Raw genomic sequence first — 13,073 nt, 5'->3', positions numbered from 1 at the left:
ATAGACTTTTCATCTATTTTGAAAACTCATATAAATCTTTCTTAAATTTAAAATATATATTAAATAGACATTTCTTATATATTTGAGATTTTATTTACCTCCATTTAATCATTAACTTATAAACTCTTAATTTGACTAAAATTCCCTTCTTTAACATAAAAATTATCAAATTTTTGAAAGTCTTACTATATTATAAATTTATTAATTTTTATTATGTTATAAAATTTTATAATTTTAATTTTTATCAAATTTATTGAAACTTTTTTTAAAATTTCTAAAAACTTATTAAAGAACATATATTTCCATCACAATAGATAAAATGAAAGAATTTACAAAAGTCATTGAAATTTATAATTTAAAATTTATAAAATTTTTTTACAAACATTTATAAACATATTTCATTTTATTTAAAAACTTTAATCAGATTTTTAATCAAATTTTTTTATGTGTACTTCAATTAAAAATTAGTTTAAGCTTTTGTCCCATTTCGCAATAAACATTAAGCAAATAAATACTATTTAAACAAAAAAAATTAAAAAAAGATCTTAAATTCTTAGAAACAATTCTAACAAAAATTTGTTTTAATACAAAGCTTAATTTAAAACTAATTTTTAAAATTCCTTTTAGAATATTCTTAACGAATTGAATTAAATTATATGTTTCTAAAATAGAGAAAAAGTTTGTATAATTAAGACAAAACATAAGACTGATTAGAGTAATTTACTCTTTAAAAACATAAGAGAGGTAGAGTTGGTTTCACTTTCCACCACACACACACACACACACACACACACACACACACACACACACACACACACACACACACACACACACACACACACACACACACACACACACACACACACACACACACACACACACACACACACACACACACACACAGGAGGAGGTTTCACTTTTCAAATTCGTATTGCTTTCTTTTCCTTTATCAAAAATAATTTGAATGGATTGAATTCAATATTTTAAAATTAATTTATCATTTGAGATGGTTTAAATGTATACAAAGAAGATCACAGAGGCTCTTGTAAGGAGAGTGAAATAGATAACTTTAAGTCCGGTCAAGAAGGGTAAAAGAAGGCCAAAAATAACACTTTCGGAAGTTATTGATTAAGACATCTTAATTAATAATATTTTTAAAAACTTTAATAAATAATAAATTAAAGCACAATGATATCACGTAATTTATATATCTGACTCCAACTAGTGAGATAAAATTTGTTATTATTGTTGCTGTTGTTGTTTTAGTTTCCTCATCAAATTTTATCATTTTAAATGCATATGTTTGCTTAGTTTTATAATTTGACACTTTTAATGATAATTTTATTTAATATTAAATCTGAACATTAAAAAAAAAAGTTACAATGGAGGGTTCGGTGGAGGAAACTCGTTTCTACTTTCCCATATCACCAAATGGGTTTGGATGCTGATCATGATGAGCACCATGGTAAATCTGAACTATATACAATACATCTGAATATTTAATATATAATAATTATAAAAATTTTAATATTAAATTAAATCTTTTAAATTAAATTTAAATCATATTAAAAATAAAAAATGTATTAAAATTATTTTAGAATTTTTATAAATTTTTATTTTAATAAATATAATATATAACAATTTTTAAATTTTTGAATCATCTAGATTAAAATTTAAATGGTACAAATTTTATTACAGATGTCCCAAATCGGACTCCCCATATCACATGCTTTGGTTTTGGGGGAACTGAACTCAATAGGTGAGGCTGGTAGGTCTAGTCAATGTTGCTGTTACTTTTTGTCTTCTTGTATGACGTGTCAATTTTCTATTGCACATTGGGAGTAGGAAAGAACTTCTAGGAGATAAAATGTAAACCTAAAATATTAAACTTAATATCAATCAGGTTCTAAAAAAAATTTTAAAAATAAATTAAGAATAATAATTCAGTGTTAACTTTAATTGTTTTAATCACAAATAAGATAATTATAATTTAAATATGATTTTCAGATTTTAATTAAAAATTTTTATCTATAATTGTGTGATCAATATTTGTAATTTAAGTTTTTTTAAAATGAAACTATCATTAATTCAATTTTTTAGAATTTGATTATTATTATTAAAATGATTTATGCAATAATTTTTACTTAGCATTAAATTATCATTTTTTATTACATATACGGGCAAAATTTATTAATGGCACTTTATAAATTTACCTTTTCAAAATAAAAATATGTACTTTTAAAAATGCATTTTATTTAATATAAATATATAATTAATATATACACTTAAATTATATTACAATCATTTTATTCCTTCCTCCTTTTTAGAAATAATATTGAAAAAAAATAATTAATTTAAGGATAAAAGTGTATTTTTGCTCCTAAATTATTCTCTGAGGAACAATCAACACCTTGAATTATTGGTCAGAGTAATTTTTTTCTTAAAGAAATTAAAATAAAGCATTTTTGTCATTGATGTTAAACTCTCTAACCATCAATATTGAAGTCCCAAATAGCATTTTCTAACAATCAATATTGAGAATTTGACAGCAAGGGCTAAATTGTTCCATTTTAATTACTTCAAGGGCAAATTTGCTAAAAAAAATAGTTTAGGATATTGGATACTTCTAGAAAATACTTCAAAAGCAAAGATGCATCTTTATCCTTAATTTAATCTTATTTTTATCAAATCGTGTCATTTTTTTGATGTAACAAAATACTTCTAAAGTTATCTTATAATTTAGGATAAAAGTAGCACATAAAAAATAAAGTTAATACAAATTAAAGCTATTAACTCCAAGGGATGGGAAAATGACATTGGAAATTGATTGAATATTAGGGTAGTATATGGACAGGATCAAGCCGGACATCACCTTTTACTTGGTGCCTTACATGATGCTAGAGTGTTTAGGTCGGGTTTGATTTTAGTGAAAAGCATACTTTCTATATTGGTTATTTAAATAATGGGTTAATGTGTAATTTTGCTCCTAAACTATTCTTAGAAGAGCAATGTTGCTCTTAAACTACTCATCATATCAATGTTACTCCTAAAATAATTAAATTAGAGCAATGTGGTCCCTGTCGTTTAAACATCCGTTACTGTAGTTAGTGAGACCCACTTTTTATGAGTTAAGGTATAATTTTGCCCCAAAACTATTTTCAAAGGAGCAATATTGCCCTCACAGTTTAAAAATTATAAAAATAAATAAAAATAAAATTATAATAATATTAAATAAAAATATTATTATGTATATATAAAATAAATATAAGAAAAATTATAAATTATAATTTTATAACTTGTCAAATATAAGTGAATCTTGATTAAATTAGATATGAGTATACTCAAAATTATTTGCATTTGCACCTATAATTATCAACATTTTTATAAAAAAATCTCAAATCATATTTTATATATGTGAATTATTTAAAAATAAAATTAGCTTTTAGTATGGTCTAAAATTTTAAATTTTTCTATTTTTTTAAAAAAAGTAAGCTTTTTTAATAATAGGTTTAAAACTGTCCACTTTGTTGAAAACCATTCCGGTTCTCAATTCAACTTCAGTTTTTGGCTTAATAGCGGCTTAACTTTTGTCCAATCCAACTCAATTATGAAAATAATTTTTTGGTCCAAATCAAGTTGTTAATGACAACTCCGATTGATAGTTATAGGTGCAAATGCAAATACTTTTAAGTCTATACATATCTAATTTAATTAAGATTCACTTATTTGACAATTTACAAAATTATAATTTATATTTTTATATTTATTTTATATACATTTAATATTATTATAATTTTATTTTTATTTATTTTTATTATTTTTAAATGGTGAGAGCAACATTGCTCCTCTAAGAATAGATTAGAGGCAAAATTACACCTTAACTCATAAAAAATGAATCTCACTACCTATAGTAATGGACGTTTAAATTACGAGAGCAACATTGCTTTGATTTAATTAATTTAGGGGTAACATTATTACGATGAATAGTTTAAAAGTAATATTACTCCTTCAAAAATAGTTTAATGATAAAATTACATCTTAACCCTTAAATAATCAATGTGAAAATTTTTTTCCACATCAATTAAATAACCGTTGCAAAAAGTCAACTTTTCACTTTTTTTTTTTACATCTCTCTAATAATTGACATAAAAACTCCAAAATAATCAACATTAAAAGTTCTTCTTACAATAGCATTATAAGATATTTTAGAGAAAGATTAGAGTCTCAAAATAATTGACATTTAGACAAAAATAAAATTTTTAGATATTTTTTAATATTACTCTTTTTATTGAATATTATTTTATAAGTAAAATATTAAATGAATAACATTTTTAAAATTTTATATTTTCTTTAAAAAATAAAATTTTAAATATTTGATGACAAATGATTTTGTCAAAAAGTATTTTAGAATTTGAGACCAAGTATAATTTTCCAAAATTTTCTTTTACTCAAAAAATTGAAAGATGTTCGTGGCATGAACTTGGAGCATGGCTAGGGAGGGGCATGGCTCCCATACTGACTATTGGTCTACTCCCATACTTATATAAGAGACCTTTTAAAATGTTTTTTATCTTTAATATATATTTTTTAATAAATGAATCAATATACCCTCATTACATTAGAAAAAAAATTAGTACTGAAAAATTTTTAGATAGACAGGGTGTATCATGTTATTTATAATTTGTTCAATTAAAATAATTTAAATAATCTAAATAAAGTCTTGTGTGGCATTTTTTTAATTGATTTTAAAATCTACATTTGATTTCTTACTTTTATCTCTTACTATTACTAATATTATAATCAATTTATATCTAATGATGTCTAAATATTATATTTTTATTGAATAGAATACAAAGGACGTGGTACACCCTGTCTATCTAAGAATTTATCATAAGTACTTTTATTAATTTACTTAAAAATTTATTTTTTATTTACAATAATTAGGGGTAAAATTAAAATGTTGCTGTGTTTTTAAGTAAATAACTAATTTTTATTTATTTATATGATTCGATTAAAAATATCTTATATAGAGAGATAGAATGAGTAAGGAGTATTAGGGAGATGGCTCTTGTATTTTTTTTTTTACAATGAGATGCCTCGTTCCAAAAGGAATCTCGTGACATTTTTTTAATACATAATCATAATAAAACTGTGCGAAAAGATTAAAATTAAAAAATTAAGTTATGTTAGAAGTTAAAAAGCTCCTATGGTTCGTTGGTTGTCCATCAAAAAAAGATAATATCAAAATGATTTTTGAAGTAATGAGCAGAAATCCCATAACATTTCGAGCCTCTATTGGTTGACGGTGATAATGAGTGATGACATTACTTTGTATCTTTATTAACTTTTCTTTTTAATTTCGAATAAAAACAAAGGAATAAAGCGACTCCGAGCAACTTGGCAAGTCTCCTTTTCTTTGATTCTTCTCTTTGCCATCAAGGCGCAAAGTTTTGAACCCTTTAACTTTGTTTTATTTTTAATCAACTTTTTTTTAACTTCATTTTCTTTTAATCAAGTTTAAGTCTTGTCAAAAGCATGATGCAAATATATGAGGAACGAGGCAAGTTTTTTTTTTTTTTCTTTTTCTAAGGGAAAATTGGTCATCACCGGATGAGGGACCTAATCTTGACCTTTCATTGGACTCTCTTATCTACCATTCATTTTAAATTAATTTTTAAATATTTTAAATATTGTATTTAGTAATACAAAGATTATAAAAAAATTTGATATTACATTTGAACTGTTTATAGCATGTCTAGAGGACATGTAAAAATTATATATTTTTAATATTAAATTAAATTATTCAAATTATATCTAAACTATTCAGAATATATCTGGATAGTTAAATTATAAAAATAATTAATATTAAATTAGACTTTGTAGATTAAATATGTACTAGTTAGCTTGGTAATAAACAAATTGATTAAAATTTTTTATATTTTTTATAAATTTTTATTTTGATAAATGTAATTAAAAATAAAAAATTTAAATTTGAATGATCCAAATCTTGTCAAAGATGATAAATATCATAGTGCTCATTCTTAGATGAGCACATAAGACAATCCAGATTTAATATCAAAAATTTCAAAATTTTCTTATTAATAAATGCAATATTTAAAATATTTAAAAATTAATTTAAAAATAAAGAGTATAGATCATTTTAGAATGAAATGAAAGGTTAAGATTTGGCCACATATGATGTTGTGCTTCACAAAAAAAATTGTTTGACAATGGGGATGAGTGATGACTAAGGGTGTTCAATTTGTATCCGTTCCTATCAATCAAATTCCATCCCAATCATATAGGGTGCAAGCCTTTTGGCTTGGGTATAAGCATTCTAGCTTCAAATGTAAGCATTCTTACTTCTAGTGCAAGCTTTTTGATTAGGGTGCAAGCCTTCTGGCTTGAGTGTAAGCATTCTAGCTTAAGGTGAAAGCATTTTGGCTTTGGGTGTAAAGGTTATGAGTAGTGTGATGTCAACATTGATTTACATGTAAACCTAAGACGTTTTCACATAATTCGGCTTAGGGTGTAAGCCTTTTGTCTTGGGTGCAAGCATTCTGGATTTGGGTGCAAAGGTTATGTGTAGTGTGATGATAACATTAATTTACATGTAAACCTAAGGCGTTTTCATGTAATTCAGCTTATGTGCAAGCCTTCTGACTTAAGTGCAAGCATTTTGGCTTCGAGTGCAAATGTTATGTGTAGTGTGATGACAACATTAATTTACTTGTAAACCTAAGGGTTTTCATGTATTTCGGCTTAGGGTACAAGCCTTCTGGCTTAGGGTGCAATCTTTCTTGCTTGGGTGCAAGCATTTTAGCTTGGGATTCAAGCATTCTAGCTTAGGGTGCAAGCCTTCTAGCTTAGGTGCAAGCTGTCTCGCTTAAGGTTCAAGCCTTCTGGCTTAGGGTGTAAGAGTTATCACTTGGTCGATTTATATGTAATCAAAAGTTATTTTCATGTAATTTTAGGCTACTGATAGGGGTGTCCTCTTTATGCCATTGATTTACATATAATCCTTACCTATTTACATGTAATTCTAGGCTTCTCATAGGGGCGTGCAATTTGTGTGTTTCACTTACATATAATCTGCTAAGAAGTACATGTAAATTACTCATCAGACATGCTCACACATTTTCTCTCATACTAATTTACATGTAAAATGCTGTGGGTTTCATGTAATTCTGGGACATAACCAAGGGGTACTCTGTGTGTTTTATTTACTTGTAATCCACCAAAGATTACAATTAAATTACTCATGAGGCATGCTTGTGCATTTTTCCTTATTTTCATGTACATGTAATCAGTGATGATTTACATGTAAATCAATATAAATTATTCCTCATGCATGCTTTCAAGTTTTTCTTCATATTATTTTACATGTAATCTGTGGTGTTTTATATGGAAATTAGGATTATTGACAGTTGAATTTACATGAAATTAGTCATTATATTATAAGCATAGAATTTTTGAAGAGTAAAATTGGAGAAAAAATTATATCCACATTTGGTATCATAAATATGAGAATCTTAATGTACATACACAAAATATATACATTGAATAATTTATACCAAGATATGTCTAACAACATTTGTATATTGAATACTCTATAACAATATCTGTATAACAAAAACTAAATCCTCTTCCTAGCTTTCTTTCCTCTTACACCTTTATCACATTCCAATTTCTTCATGACTTTGTCTTGCTTTTTGTTCCATAAATAGGTTAACAGCCTTATGTGTAAGCAAATCAACCTGAACAAAGTAAGGAATATGTAATGTAAGGCAATGATTTTGGCCTTAAAATTATTATATATGGGTAATGCAACATATCATAGGCAATTCAAATTTATCAGCATACTCTAGAATAGGCCTATTATCCTACCCTTAAAGCCAGCATATAACGAACATGCAATCCATTCCTCTCTTCTTCATATAGATTTTTCCAACCCTTTCTTGCTTCATCTACAACATTTTTAGACCCTTCACCTTGCCTTTATTTTTCAACTCATGTGAATAAACATGCAATCCGTTGGGCCTTGAACAACATTCATCCCTTCCCTTAACCATGATTGCCAATTGCTAATGTATAGAATACAAGTACTATACAATTATATAAGATAGGGTCAGGTATTACTTGACATCAAAGATAATTCAATGACAATGTAATCATGTGTGTTCTGTGTGTGTTTGCATCATCATAGGCATGTAATTGTCTCACTGACATGTTAACATGCTCACACATAATTTTATGTGGGGTCACATAATGTTAACATGGAAGGTAGGTAGGAGTTTTGTGTGTGTTAACAAGAGGGTACTAGTTCTGTCTTTAACAAAGGATGATTACATTCTACAAAAGACTACCATTTTGATAGTTTAAAGAGGAGCCATTATAAGTAAATGAAGGGGGTGGGGAAGTAAGCCTGTTTTAGAGTTTGTTGCAAATAACATCCTAAGAAATATTCAATTAGGAACAAAAAGCAATAAGATATAATATAGGAAAACCCTCCTGCTCACAATAGAGTTCATATTGTAGAATTGTGCAAAAGTAGGAATTCAAGAGGAGAGAAACTGCCCATATGGATGCAACCGGGAAGAAAATTTAATGTACCTTCTTTGTGATTGTATATATGCTAAACACAAATAGTTGCACTTAGTTTCACTTGAATACTGGGGGGATTTTTGTAATTTAAAACTTAAGGATTACATTAAATGGAACATGTCTAAATAGATGAGAAGGAGCACTATTAATAGTATCCTTTGGAGTTCTATTTTTTCTCATGTTTTTTGGGATATCTGGGTTAATAGGTTTAAAAATGTCTTTGGGGAGGAAGAGGAGTTTTGTTATGGAAATCCTTTTAATGTGTTTTTCAAGGCCCTTTAAAAAACTCCAGGATAAAACACAAATTCACCAATAATGGAAGGAGAGGAAATGTAAATGATTAATAGAACCAATCAGATGATGACTATTTCTCTTTAAAAATGGATGCTTCAGTATTTCAAGGAAGAGGCAATGCTGTTGGTGGAATCATCAGACACCATGACAACATATGGATCTTAGGATACAATGCAAAAGTCAAAAATCTGCTAGTTATGATTTCTAAAATTAAAGTTATTACAATTAGTTTATTGTACTACTGGAGGCTTGGAATCAGGAAGGTGAATGTTATATCTGACTGTACCAATGCCATTCATCTAATTTTGAGGGAATCCTTATAGAACCACCTTAGATTATGTTAAACATTTGATTCTCTGGCCAAGTTTGCTCATACTTTATCCTTGGATAGTCATTTCTTTAACCATCCTCCATCTTTAATTAGAGAAGAGGAGGAAGGATAGAGAAATGGCCACTTTAATGTACTTTGATTTATAACCTTTTGGTATCTATGAATCACTTTCAACAAAAAAAAAAATCCTCCCAAAAATTCTCATATTGTGCTAGATGATACACTAGCTTGTTGCCTAAATAATTCAGTAACAAGTGTTTTTCATGGAATTGAATAAGCATTCAAAATGATCTTTATTTTTGGCATATTTTTTACCAAAAAGAAAGGGCATACAAGCAAACTACAACTCAAGGAATGTGATTGCAGTTACTCTACTTAGTTAGACTTTTAATTTTCTAATTTTATACTTGTCACACTATTCATGACCTCTAATATTCTTATTCTGGAGGTATTTATACACTTTATATACAACTGTTCCAGCAATAAACATGAAAGGTAGTATTAGTTTTACATGAAAATTGGTACACATAATATATAATTTCGCACACCCAGCTCTATTCAAGGATTATTTTACATTAAATTTTTTAAGAGCACTGGGTTCGGGTAATTGTATATTTAGGGTCAATCACAAATATGAATAAGTTTATATGGCATGAAGAATAAAGGAAGCAACTCAGAACAAGAGAACACCATAACCATACTCACTCAAATAAAATGGAAGGTTTGACACACAATGCATACCTAATTATTGTCCCTCAGGCCATCGACACTCTAAAGTAGCTTAAAACTCATCAATCAAAAGTCATCTAACAAGGGCACCTTGCAAAGAGATGGGATGGTCTTTCTCAAAACTTATCACTCACAATCTGCTCATAGCTCACACCGCCGTTGATAGTTCGTAAAAAATGTCCCTCACCATCTTCTCTCGCTCAGCTCGCATAAAAAACCAACCACAAAGTGGTCTTCATTTTCAAATTGTTTTGTTATGATAGGAATATTTTGGTCAAACCAAAATTTATTAAATTAATAAAATATAAATTTTGATCCTTGGAAATAATTTTTTTCAACATGATCTTTTTTATCAATTTTTTTAAATATTTAATGACAAATTATTTTGTCAAAAAGCTTTTTAGAATTTGAGACCAAGTATAATTTTTTAAAATTTTCTTCTATTCAAAAAGTTGATTTGAACTTGGAGCATGGCTAGGGCCTAGGAGCATGACTACTGTAATAATTTCTCCTGTACTGACTACTTGTCTACTCCCATCATTATATAAGGACCTTTCAATTTGTTTTTATTGTTTGATATATATTTTTTAATAAATAAACTGATATACCCTTGTTACATTAGAAATAAAAAAATAAGTATTGAAAATTTTTTAGATAAAAAAGATACGTCACGTCATTCATAATTTATATAATTAAAATATTTTAAATAATTTAAATAAAATTTTGTATGGTATTTTTTAAATTAATTTTATTCTTATAGCAAACTTTATATTTAATTTTTTACTTTTTATCTCTCTATTATTATTAATGTCATAATTAATTTATATCTACTGATATTTAAATATCATATTTTTATTGGATAGATCATAAATAATGTGGTGTTCTCTGTTTATTTAAGAATTTTTCATAATATTTTCATTAATTTACTTTAAAAAATAATTTTATTTTTTATTTATAATAATTAGAGATAAAATTAAAATGTTGTTGTGTTTTTAAGTAAATAATTAATTTATATAATTTAATTAAAAATATTTTATATATAGAGGTAAAGTGATTAGGGAGTGTTAGGGAGATGGCTCTTGCATTTTCTTTTCCCCATCATGAGATGCCTCTTTCCAAAAGGAATCCCACATTTCGAGCCCCTATTGGTTAACAGTGATAATGAGTGATAACATGACTTTGTATTTTTATTAACTTTTTTTTTTTAAAAAAAGAATAAAGACAAAGGAATAAAGCAACTCTGGGCAACTTGGCAAGTCTCTTTTTATTTGATTCTTCTCTTTGCCATCAAGGCGCGAAGTTTTGAACCCTTTAATTTTGTTTTATTTTTAATCAAGTTTTTTTAACTTCATTTTCTTTTAATCAAGTTTAAATCTTGTCAAAAGCATAATACAAATATACAAGGAAGGAGGCACCGTTCATTTTAGGTTAATTTTTAAACATTTTAAATATTATATTTAGTAATACAAAGATTATAAAAAAATTGATATTAAATCAGAATAGTTTGTAGCATATCTAGATGAATGTAAAAATTATAAATTTTTTAATATTCAATTGAATTATCTAAGTTATATCAAAATTATTCAGAATATATCTAGATAATTAAATTATAAAAATAATTAATATTAAATTAGAATTTTTAGATTAAATCTGTACTAATTAGATTGGTAATAATAAATTGATTAAAATTTTTTATATTTTTATAAATTTCTATTTTGATAAATGTAATTAAAAATAAAAAAATGATCCAAATCTTGTCAAAGATGATAAGTATCATAGTGCTCATTCTTGGTTGAGTACAAAAGATAGTCTAGATTTAATATCAAAATTTTCAAAATTTTCTTCTTAATAAATGCAATATTTAAAATATTTAAAAATTAATTTAAAATAAAGAGCAAAGATCATTTTAAAATGAAATGAGAGGTTAAGATTTGGCTACATATGATGTTGTGCTTCACAAAAAATTTGTATTCATTTTTATTAATTAGGGAACGGGTCTTGTCTCGACTCATAAACAATTGAAATAGGGCTTTATGACACGGAATGAGAAAGAAGTTTAGGACAAGATAAGACACAAAATTACCCTTGAGATATCTTGTCCTACCTCAAATATTATATATATATATATATATATATTATTTTTAATTTAAAAATATACATTAAATAGATTAATATAATTTATATTTATATTAATTATAATTTAAACACCCACAATTCTTATTTAAAACTAAACATTTTTTATATTGATAATTTTAATAATACAAAATAAGTAGTATATGGTAATATCTTTCTTTACAACTTATTAATAATATTAATATAATTTATTATTATATATATCTATTTAATAATTTTTATTTATATTGTATTTCTTGTTTTATTTTTAGAAGAGTCACTAGTTTAACATATATCAACTAAAGAAAAAAAATAATGATTTGATAGTGTACCTAGCTTATTTGTTGTTATTGCTTTTATTGCCAAGAGATTATTTTTAATTGCTATCATAATATGTTATGTCTCATATATATTTGATTTTAAGTTGTACATTTATAACTATGATTGATGTAATTCAATAATGAATTTTAAATTGTTATTATAATTTCTATACTTATATTATTTTAATTTTAAATTTATTAAATTACGTGATTTAAAATTTTAATAAATATTATTATTTAAATATTTTTCATATATTACCTGTTTTATTAGGACGATGAGATCCATCTCGTCTTTATCTTTTAACGGAACATGATGACCTTTTTGAATCGGATAAACCATGGAATAAAAACTCAGTCATAGTTGTTTTTTGGGACGGGACACGGTCCTGTCACCTGTGAACAGCCCGTACTGATGACTTTACTTCCATCTTTCTTGGCATATATTTTTTTAAATTTCTAGTAAAGACAAAAGGAATGAAGCAACTTTGAGCAACTTGATGAGTCTCTTTTTCTTTGATTCTTCTCTTCGCCACCAACGCACCCATTTAATTTTTTTAACCTATTTTTAATCAAAGTTTAAAAGTCTTGTCAAGAGTATAATGCAAATACGAGGAACGAGGTAAGCCTTTTTTTCGGGGAAGAGACCGTAAGCGAGAAATATTTAGGCACAAGCACCAAAATTT

This window comes from Prosopis cineraria, unplaced genomic scaffold (genome assembly GCF_029017545.1).
Source record: "Prosopis cineraria cultivar Desert tree isolate PC_DT_omini unplaced genomic scaffold, ASM2901754v1 PC13, whole genome shotgun sequence".
NCBI classification, from domain to species: domain Eukaryota; kingdom Viridiplantae; phylum Streptophyta; class Magnoliopsida; order Fabales; family Fabaceae; genus Prosopis; species Prosopis cineraria.
The sequence above is the reverse complement of the archived record's forward strand: the minus strand, read 5'-3'. Positions refer to the sequence as shown.